The sequence below is a fragment of the Bos javanicus genome, chromosome 10, assembly GCF_032452875.1.
Source record: "Bos javanicus breed banteng chromosome 10, ARS-OSU_banteng_1.0, whole genome shotgun sequence".
Lineage (NCBI taxonomy): Eukaryota > Metazoa > Chordata > Mammalia > Artiodactyla > Bovidae > Bos > Bos javanicus.
Window position 1 is genome coordinate 67,098,368 of NC_083877.1, and position 10,544 is coordinate 67,108,911.

At 43.6% G+C, this 10,544-nt stretch overlaps 1 non-coding gene across 1 annotated transcript; it reads left to right on the forward strand.

Moving 5' to 3' along the window:
* The first annotated feature begins 7,835 nt into the window (after positions 1-7,835).
* TRNAG-GCC (transfer RNA glycine (anticodon GCC)) lies at positions 7,836-7,908 on the forward strand. The gene has a single exon. It is a non-coding gene; the product is annotated as a tRNA-Gly (tRNA).
* The last annotated feature ends 2,636 nt before the right edge of the window (positions 7,909-10,544 follow it).

Here is a 10,544-nt window from a genome sequence, read left to right on the forward strand (position 1 = left end):
AATACCATTTAAAACACCAAAATACTATTTAAAATAACACCACGATGATGGTGTTAAAGTGCTGCACTCAATATGTCAGCAAATTTGGAAAACCTAGCAGTGGCCACAGTACTGGAAAAGGTCAGTTTTCATCCCAATTCCATGGAAGGGCAGTGCTAAAGAATATTCAAACTATTGGACAATTGTGCTCATTCCTCATGCTAGTAAGGTTATGCTCAAAATCCTTAAAGCTAGGCTTCAGCAGTACTTGAATTGAGAATTTCCAGATATACAAGCTGGGTTTAGAAAAGGCAGAGTAACCAGACATCAAATTGCCAACATTTGCTGGATCATAGAGAAAGCAAGGGAATTTCAGAAAAACAACTACTTCTGTTTCATTGACTATGCAAAAGCCTTTGATTGTGTGAATCACAACAAACTGGAAATTTTCTTAAAGAGATGGGAATACAAGACCAGCTTACCTGCCTCCAGAGAAACCTGTATGCAGGTCAAGAAGCAACAGTTAGAACTTTACATGGAACAACTGACTGGTTCAAAATTGTGAAAGGAGTACAAGGCTGTATATTGTCACCCTGTTAATTTAACTTACATGCAGAGTGGTTTTTGTTCAGTTGCCCAATTCTTTTTGACTCTTTGTGACCCCATGGACTGCAGCACTCCAGTCGTCTCTGTCCCTCATCATCTACCGAAGTATGCCCAAGTTGATGTCCACTGCATCAGTAATGGCATCCAGCCATCTCGTCCTCTGACACCCTCTTCTCCTTCTGCTCTCAAACTTTCCCAGCATCAGAGCCTTTTCCAGTGAGTCAGCTGTTCTCATCAGATGACCAAAATACTGGATATATACAGAGAACATCATGCGAAATGCCAGGCTGGATGAGTTACAAGCTGGAATCAAGACTGCCATGAGAAATATCAATAACCTCAGATATGCAGATGATACCATTCTAATGGCAGAAAGCAAAAAGGAACTAAAAAGCTTCTTGATGAGGGTGAAGGAGGAGAGTGAAAAGCTGGCTTAAAATTCAACATTCAAAAAACTAAGATAATGGCATCTGGTTTCATCATTTCATGGCAAATAGATGGGGAAACAATGGAAACAGTGACAGACTATTTTCTTGCGCTCCAAAATCACTGCAGATGGTGACTGCAGTCATGAAATTAAAAGATGCTTGCTCCTTGGAAGGAAAGCTATGACAAACCTGGACAGTATATTAAAAACCAGACACCACTTTGCTGACAAAGGTCCACATAGTCAAAACTACGATTTTTCCAGTAGTCATGTACAGATGTGAGAGCTGAACCATAAATAAGGCTGAGAGCCAAGGAATGGATGCTTTTGAATTGTGATGCTGGAGAAGACTCTTGAGAGTCCCTTGGACAGCAAGGAGATCAACCAGTCAACCTTAAAGGAAATCAACCCTGAATATTCACTGGAAGGACTGATGCTGAAGCTGACATTCCTATACTTTGGCCACTTGATGTGAAGAGGTGGCTCACTGGAAAAGACCCTGATGCTGGGAAAAATTGAAGGCAAAAGGAGAAGAGGGCAGCAGAAGATGAGATGGTTGAATAGCATCACTGGTTCAATGGACATGAACTTGGGCAAACTCCGGGAGATGGTGGAGGACAGGGAGACCTGGCGTGCTGTAGTCCATGGGGTCGCAAAGAATTGGACATGACTGGGCGAATGAACAACAGTAACAGACTCACTTTGCTGTACAGCAGAAATTAGCACAACAGAGCTTCTCTAGTGGCTCAGTGGTAAAGAATCCACCTGTCAATGCAGTAGACACAGGCTCAATCCCTGATCCAGGAAGATCCCGTATGCCACAGAGCAACTAACCCCGTACACTACAACTACTGAGCCCATGCCCTGGAGCCTGTGCTCTGCAACAAGAGAAGTCACTGTGAAGAGAAGCCTGCCCACCGCAACTAGAGAGTAGCCCTCATTCTCCACAACTAGAGAAAAGCCCACACAGCAACGAAGGCCCAGCACAGCCAAAAAGAAATAAATCATTTTTTAAGTTTTTTTTTTTTAAGAAATTAACTCAACATTGTAATCAACACTATACTTCAATGAAAATTTTTTAAAAAATAAATTAAAAATCCTCCCCAAAACAAATGAAAGCAAACAAATCTATGGGTGTGGTCAGGAACCAGGCAACACTCTGGCACTAGGGGCCCGGAGACCTGTGTTTCCTGCTGGGGCGGGAGCCAGCTCAAGGTATGGCCATTCTAGGGCCTTCAGGAGGGGAAGGGTAGCCACCCTGTGGGGTAGGATTAGTTGGCTGAAACTCGTATTACGTAAATTCTGTCTCCGACTTGACCACAAACTAGGGTGCAGTTCTTGACAGAGCCCATCACGTCCTTCCAGCAGCCTACCAACCGTTTTGTGTCAGATGATTCATAGATAACTGGCAGCAAACAGAAAAATCATTGGTAAATGTATGAACTGTGCTCAGATTTCATCTCTTTTCATAAAACTATTTTTAAGCCTTCTGCTTTTGTTACAGTCCATCCAGAGACAGAAATGTGTTTGCATTTTTGCAAGGAGGCCTGAATTTTAAAAAATCTGATACAAAGAGTTTACCATTAAAAGAATTTAAGGTAAAATCAGTTAGTTTTCCCATTTAGTAGGAGTAGTAATTAATGAATAAGCTTTCCCTAAGCGATTCCTTTCCAAAGAGAGGCATATGTTTAAACTGAATTCATTCATCTCTTTTCTGTGGCCATTATCCTGTCTGGCCTTCTGCCACAGCTCTAGAGCACAGTGATTTCTTTTTCTCGGTCATCTCTTTCTTTTTCTGGACACAGATTCTGAGAATCTTTGAGCTGCTAATTATATGATTTTCTCTGGTTTGCCCCCAAAGCTTAACAGTCATATGTTGTGTTTTTTTTTCCCAGAAAATTTAATGCCCCACAAATCAAAGACAAATTAGCTGAAAATAAGATAGGCTTCTTCACACAAATCCTAAGTGGATATCAACTGCCTGTCCCATAGTTAGAGGTGGCCACTATGCAATTAGCCACAAGTTCATTTCTTTTTATGGCTGAGTAATGCAGGTGACACCACACTTACGACAGAAAGCGAAGAAGAATTAAAGAGACTCTTAATGAAAGTGAAAGAGGAAAGTGAAAAAGTTGGCTAAATCTCAACATTCAGAAAACTAAGATCATGGCATCTGGTCATGGCATCACTTCATGCGGATGGGGAAACTGTGGAAACAATGGCAGGCTTTATTTTTCTGGGCTCCAAAATCACTGCCGATGGTGACTTCAGCCATGAAATTAAAAGACGCTTACTCCTTGGAAGAAAAGTTATGACCAGCCTAGACAGCATATTAAAAAGCAGAGACATTACTTTGCCAACAAAAGGCCCATATAGTCAAGGCTATGGTTTTTCCAGTAGTCATGTATGGATGTGAGAGTTGGACTATAAAGAAAGCTGAGCGCCAAAAAATTGATGCTTTTGAACTGTGGTGTTGGAGAAGACTCTTGAGAGTCCCTTGGACTGCAAGGAGACCCAACCAATCCATCCTAAAGGAGATCAGTCCTGAATATTCATTGAAAGGACTGATGTTGAAACTGAAACTCTAATACTTTGGCCACCTAATGCAAAGAGCTGACTCATTTGAAAAGACCCTGATGCTGGGAAAGATTGAAGGCGGGAGGAGAAGGGGATGACAGGATGAGATGGCTGGATGGCATCACCGACTCAATGGACATGAGTTTGAGTAAACTCTGGGAGCTGGTGATGGACAGGGAGGCCTGGCCTGCTGCAGTCCATGGGGTCGCAAAGAGCTGGACATGACTGAGCGACAGAACTGAACTGAATATTCCATCATGTATATGTGCTCTATCTTCTCTATCCATCCTCTGCCAATGGACATTTAGGTTGCTTCCACGTTCTAGCTATTGTAAATAGTGCTGCAAAGAATACTGGGGTACATGTATCTTTTTGAATTATCATTTTCTCTGGGTATATGCCCAGGTGTGAGATTTCTGGGTCATATGGTGGGTCTATTTTTAGTTTTTTGAGGAGTCTCCATAGACGTAGAGACTGTCACAGAGAGTGAAGTAAGCCAGAAAGAGAAAAACAACTATCATACAATATCACTTATATGTGGAATTCAGAAAAATGATACAGATGAACTTAACTGCAAAGCAGAAATAGAGACATAGATGTAGAGAACAAACTTATGGGTACTAAGGGAAAAGGGGGCTGTGATAAACTGGAAGATGGGGATTTACATACACACTACTGTGTATTAGAGAACTAATGCCAACCTACTATATAGCACAGGAAAATCTCCTCAGTGCTCTGTGGTGACCTAAATGGGAAGGAAATCTAAAAAAGAGGGGATATATGTATATGTATAACTGATTCAATTTGCTGTACTGCAGAAACTAACATAACACTACAAAGCAATAAGAATTTATTTAAAAGAAAAGAGAGAGAGAAATAGCCCTCTGCCAGTCCCCTTCAAAATGGATCTCACAACGAAAGTTCTTCTTAACCCTTAATTTGCACCTCCCAGGCTGTGCTGGGGAAGGGCCAAGAGTGGCTTCAGTGATAGGGAGTAGAACAAACTGGAATTCACCGTCCCTTTCCCTCTGCCCACCTGTGGGGAGTGTTTCTGACTCCCACCTTGGCTCAGGCACTGGCGGCCTGGGCAGCACCTGGCCTTCATTAGAGGAGATGCTGGCCCAGGAAGGCCCGGAACACACCGCTCATTAGACAGAGGCTGAGTCATGGGGTGTGGAGGCTGTTGGGTCGCATTCTTGCAACATAACAAGCAAACAGAGAATTGGCAGAGAAAATCTAGACTGTGGAGTCTGTAAAACTTTTTCAAGGCCAGTTCACAAAGACACCCAGAGGTCTGTGAGAATGAAGGAAAAAGGTGAGCAGAGCCTGTCAGAACTGTACAAGATCAGATTAGCCCATGGCTGATCTGAAAGAAGAGGCTTCTAGAAAGGCAAATACCTTTTGGGATATGAAGGCTCAGGCAGAGGGAGGGCCTGAAACCTTACTTACAAAAAGGGCAAAAGACTGAGAAGCGACCTCTCTTGGGGAAGACTTGGTAAATAAATCTCTTACCAGCCTGTGGCCTCCAGCTCTAACCACTCTTGGTCTTGAACCCCAACCTGGACAGCGTTTTCCAAAGCAGAATGTAGCCCTTCATACCCCGAGTACCTGGCAGAGAGGAGTGCTTTGAAACCGAGATTTGCTTCCAAGGCATAAAAAAATTAGTTCAGATTTCTGAAACTGGAAGATGAAAATCCAGTACATCTGAGAAGCAGGTCTGCTGGAACCCAAAGGTTCACACAGAGAAACTGAGGCAGACCTAATTTGTTTTCTTCATAGCTTAAAACCACTTCTTGCGGGCAATGATCTGAAGCGGGGACACATGGCCCTGACTCATCCTTCCAAGGAAATATTTCTGACAGATGAAAGGGTAGGAGCCGACAGAAGCCTAGAATGCTGAGGTTAACACGCTGATGTGATGGCCACACCCATCTCCCGTGTGGATACCGCCTCCTCAATAGGACATTTTGAACCTGGCATTTAATAAGCTATGAGAAACATGAGACACATTTTCACTCTCATGATCAAAGGATGAGAGGTGCTTTCTGACTTCTTTTTTTTTTTTTTGGTCACTCCATGAGACTCGTGGGGTCTTAGTACCCAGACCAGGGATTGAACCCAGGCCCTTGGCTATGAAAGTGCTGAGTCCTAACCACTGGACAACCAGGAAATTCCTGCTTTCTGCCTCTTTGCCTTTGGCTAGTTTTCTCTCACTTCCCAAGCTGGGCTGAGGAAAAAGAAAGGTGAAGTCACCGGTTATTTGAATTTGATTTGAATTTCACTTTCTAGCTATATTTAAATTTTGTATTTAAATATACTTGGATTTCGTTTTGTTTTTGTTTTTTTTTTGGATTTCATTTTTAACATGTATTTAAAACCATTTTTAAAACTATAATTAAAAAGACAAACATGCAGCCATGTTAGCTACCAGATCCTAACCCAATGGAAAGCATTTTTGCTCACAGGTTTTTAAACAAATCTTGGGACAGAGTTTCTTGGGCCCTCCCTGCTTCTCTCTCTCTTCTCCCTCTCTCTTTCAGCTATTAAGGCTTTGCAGTATAATTTACCTACAGTCAAACGCACAGTTCTTAAGTATTTAGCTCATACTCCATATAATCACCACCCATCTCAAGATATAGACAACGTCCAGCACTCTAGAATCCCTTTATGCCCTTTCTTTTGATTTTATTAATTAATTATTTTTGTTGTTGTTGAGATGGGTCTTCATTGCTGCATGTGAGCTTTCTCTAGTTGCAGCAAGCGGGGCTACTCTCCAGCTTCAGCTTGCAAGCTTCTCCCTGCGGTGGTGTCTCTTGTTGCGGAGCATGGGTTCTAGTTGCACGGGCTTCAGCAGTTGCATCACGAGAGATCAATAGCTGTGGTGCACAGACTTAGTTGCTCTGCAGATGTGCAGTCTTCCCGGACCAGGGATTGAACCCACGTCCCCTGCATTGGCAGGTGGATTACTATTCACTGCACCACCAGGGAAGGCCCCACGTATGCCCTTTCAGGTCACTGGCAGCCTTCTCCCATCACTATCTGACTCTGTCACCATGGATCAGTTAGTCGTGTGCCATCAGTTAGGAAAGTTATGGATCTGCACTGGCCTTTTACTGTTCCTGTGATGAAGTTCTCCAAAACACAGCATGCAGTCACACCATGCTCCGAAGCGTCTATTTATTTGGTCCATGTTCTTGTCAGGCTTCAGGAGGCTTTCACAAGTGAATGCGCAACCTGCCACATGGCTCTACTGCTTATAAAAGATGTTGGGTAGTTCATGTCTGACTTTTGCATCCAAAATAAGAAATTCAATAGTATTAATTAGGATTATTTGGAAATTTTTAAGTGTTCTGGTATTCCATTTTTCAAACTTCTGGATCAGTTTAAAGAACATACAAGTGACTAGGCAAGCTGTTGTGTGTGTGTTTAGTATTTTATTTATTTGGTTGTGTTGGGTGTTAGTTTTGGCACACAGGCTGTCCTAAGGCATGTGGGATCTCAGATCCTTGACCAGGGATTGAACCCATGTCCCCTGGATTGCAAGGCAGATTTTAAACCATTGGACCACCAGGGAAGTCCCTTATTTTTTTTTTTAAATATTTGTTTACTCTTTGTGACTAAAATAATATAAAAGTAAATTAAATGCACAGAAGATTGCAATGGTTTTACCTAAATTAATTGTTCCAAATTTGGAATTCATCAAGACCGTCATTTTTCCTCATAGATTAACTTTATAAGAAGTGAATGCTAAATACGTTTTAACTTAAAACGTATACAAAAATTATTTAAACATTTTTTTTAAAATTAGAGTTTATATAAGATTTGTCTGAAAAAGTTCTAATACTAAAAAGTTTGCAACCAGCATCCTAGGACATAATTTGTCTGGACATAGAGACTGAGCTGTTAAAGTAGCTGAATTTTCCTTCTTGACATGCAGTTTATCTCAGGCTTACATTCTTCTGGACTGCCTTATTCTTTTCCTCTCCAGTTCAAAGCAATTTCTTTATCTGTGGTAGCAATGGAAACAAGGTAGTTAACGTTCTACTGCCTTCACCAGGAGAGCCCACAGTCCCTTTCCCTATAAACCTGGTTTTTAAAAGTTTCTTTGGAGAGTGTGTATACGTGTGTGTGCACATGCACGCACTCATGTGTGCCTATGTGTCCATGTGTGTTACTAACAGCATCAGAGATTGTTGTTATTATTCTCTGTATGTATTTTTCTACTGTTTAAAAAATGAGGGGGACCTCCCTGATGGTCTAGTGGTTAAGACTCTACACTGCCAATGCAGGGGGCCTGGGTTTGATCCCTGGTCAGGGAACTAGATTCCACATGCTACCACTAAGACCCAGTGCAGTTAATCCAATTTACAAGGAGAGAAGGTGGAGAGATCATTTTCAAAAGTCATTTCCTGAAATAAAGAGGGGAGGGAAGGCACAAGTGTGAGGGCAGTGAGTCATCAGAAGGCAGCCTGGAGGGAGCACGAGGCTACAGGCGTGAGCTGGGGGAGCCCTGCTCAATCTTCCACAGGCCTCTCAGATTAGCGAGCTGAGCAGGGTATTGAGCCCTTCATATGTGAGAAGAGGGCATTGTGAGAGGTCCAGAGTGTACTGATGTACAGGGTGGTGGACAGCTGGAGGTTCAGGGGGAAGGCAGACAGACAGACTGGTCCCGGGATTTTGGCTGGGGCCACTTCAATTCAGTTCAGTTCAGTTCAGTCGCTCAGTCACGTCCAACTCTTTGTGACCCCAGGTCTGCAGCATGCCAGGCCTCCCTGTCCATCACCAACTCCTAGAGTTTATTCAAACTCATGTCCATTGAGTCAGTGATGCCATCCAGCCATCTCATAAGCTTCCCGAGATACCCGTCCCTCCTTGAGAGGAACACTCAATTTCCTGCCACAACTCAAGAAGAGCCCCGTTTTCCCCTCCTCAACTTGAGATTTGGGTCGATTCTCCTGCTTCATCTCGAAAGGAATGCCGACGTCCCCGTCACCCACTCACCCATTACCCACAGAGTCAGCTGCTAGAGTCGTGATCTCCAGTTGAAGCTGGGGGTGGAATTGGTTTGCCCTAGTTGCCTGGCCATGGACACTGCAACCTCTTTCCAAACCTCTTTCTCAGTCTTCCTTCTGGATAGGGCCTCCTGAGTTGGTGATGCCACTCAACCATCTCATCCTCTGTTGTCCCCCTCTCCTCCTGCCTTTAATCTTTCCCAGCATCCGAGTCTTTTCCAATGAGTCAGTTCTTCACATCAGATGTGTGAATGTGAAGTCACTCAGTCGTGTCCGACTCTTTGCGACCCCATGGACTGTAGCCCACCAGGCTCCTTTGTCCATGGAATTCTCCAGGCAAGAGTACTGGAGTTGATTGCCATTACCTTCTCCAGGGGATCTTCCTGACCCAGAGATAGAACCCAGGTCTCCTGCATTGCAGGCAGACGCTTTACCATCTGAGCCACCAGAGAATCAGATAGTGAAAGTATTGGAGTTTCAGTTTCAACATTAATCCTTTCAATGAATATTCAGGACTGATTTCCTTTAGGATGGATTGGTTGGATCTCCTTGCAGTCCATGGGACTCTCAAAAGTCTTCTCCAACACCACAGTTCAAAAGCATCAATTCTTTGGTGTTCAGCTTTCTTTATAGTCCAACTCTCATATCCGTACATGACTACTGGAAAAACCATAGCCTTGACTATATGGACCTTTGTTGGTAAAGTAATGTCTCCGCTTTTTAATATGCTATCTAGGTTGGTCATAACATTTCTTCCAAGGAGTAAAATGAGGCTCACAGGGTTGCTTGGACTGTGTGAATGTGGACTTAGGCTAGACAGGGCCTTACCACTTGGTCAGATAACACACACCTCAGGCACCCTGCATAGGGATGTGAACTAGATCGTTGGAAAAGGCAGCACTTCCAAGATGGGCAGTGGAAGAGGGCAGAAGGAGCAGAAGGGGACAACTCTGCAATCAGTGTAGCGGCCCCAGGCCCTGAGAAGAATCATGGGGCTCCCAACCTGCACCTGATGCAAGCAATTGCAGAGAAGGTGGTCAAGGGGCAACTAGGAGGCCCTATCCAGAAGGAAGACTGAGAAGGAGGTTTGGAAAGAGGTTGCAGTGTCCATGGCCAGGCAACTAGGGCAAACCAATCCCCGCCCCCCTCCCCCCCAGCTTCAACTGGAGATCACGACTCTAGCAGCTGACTCTGTGGGTAGTGGGTGAGTGGGAGGATGATATTCTAGATAAAGCCTAGACTGACAAGTCCCACTAGAGCTTTGAAAAAGAATTAGGAAAGCGGAACCACAAGATGCCTGGTTCCTCTTGTATAAAATTTAAAGTCTCACATCACTACTGACTTATTCTAAGTCTTGCTGTGGTTAACTGCCCCATCATTTGCTCCCTTTGTTGTCTTCTATTTCTCAAGAATTAGGAATGCATTTCAGGGATGAAGACTGGTCAAGAAATCAGACTGCCTGCTTTCATTACTCTAGCTTCGTCACTTATTATCTGTGTGGTAAGGCAAGCTTTTTAAATGTCCCTGAGTTTCTACTCCTTTATCTGTAAAGTTGAACTACTGACAGAAAGAACACATAGCATGATTAAATGAAATCATGCATTTAGGGACTTCCCTGGTGGTGCAGTGGTTAAGGACTCCACTTTTCAGATGCAGGGGTGGTGGGTTTGATCCCTGGTCAGGGAATTAGGATCCCACATGTTGCATGGCAGCCCCCCCCAAAGTATCAAGCATGTAAAGACCCTGGCACAGGGTAAGGGTTCAATAAACATTTGCCAGTTGTGATGGTAAAGCTAGAAATAATAGTAGCAGTAGGAATAATGATAGTGACAAACCAAGTGGCAGTCAGGTGCATGTTTCAGGGATGGAAGAGTGGAAGTTGGGAATGCTGCCCTATAGGATTGGTGTCCAGCAGAATCAGAGAGGCAGAGCTTCCTACCGTG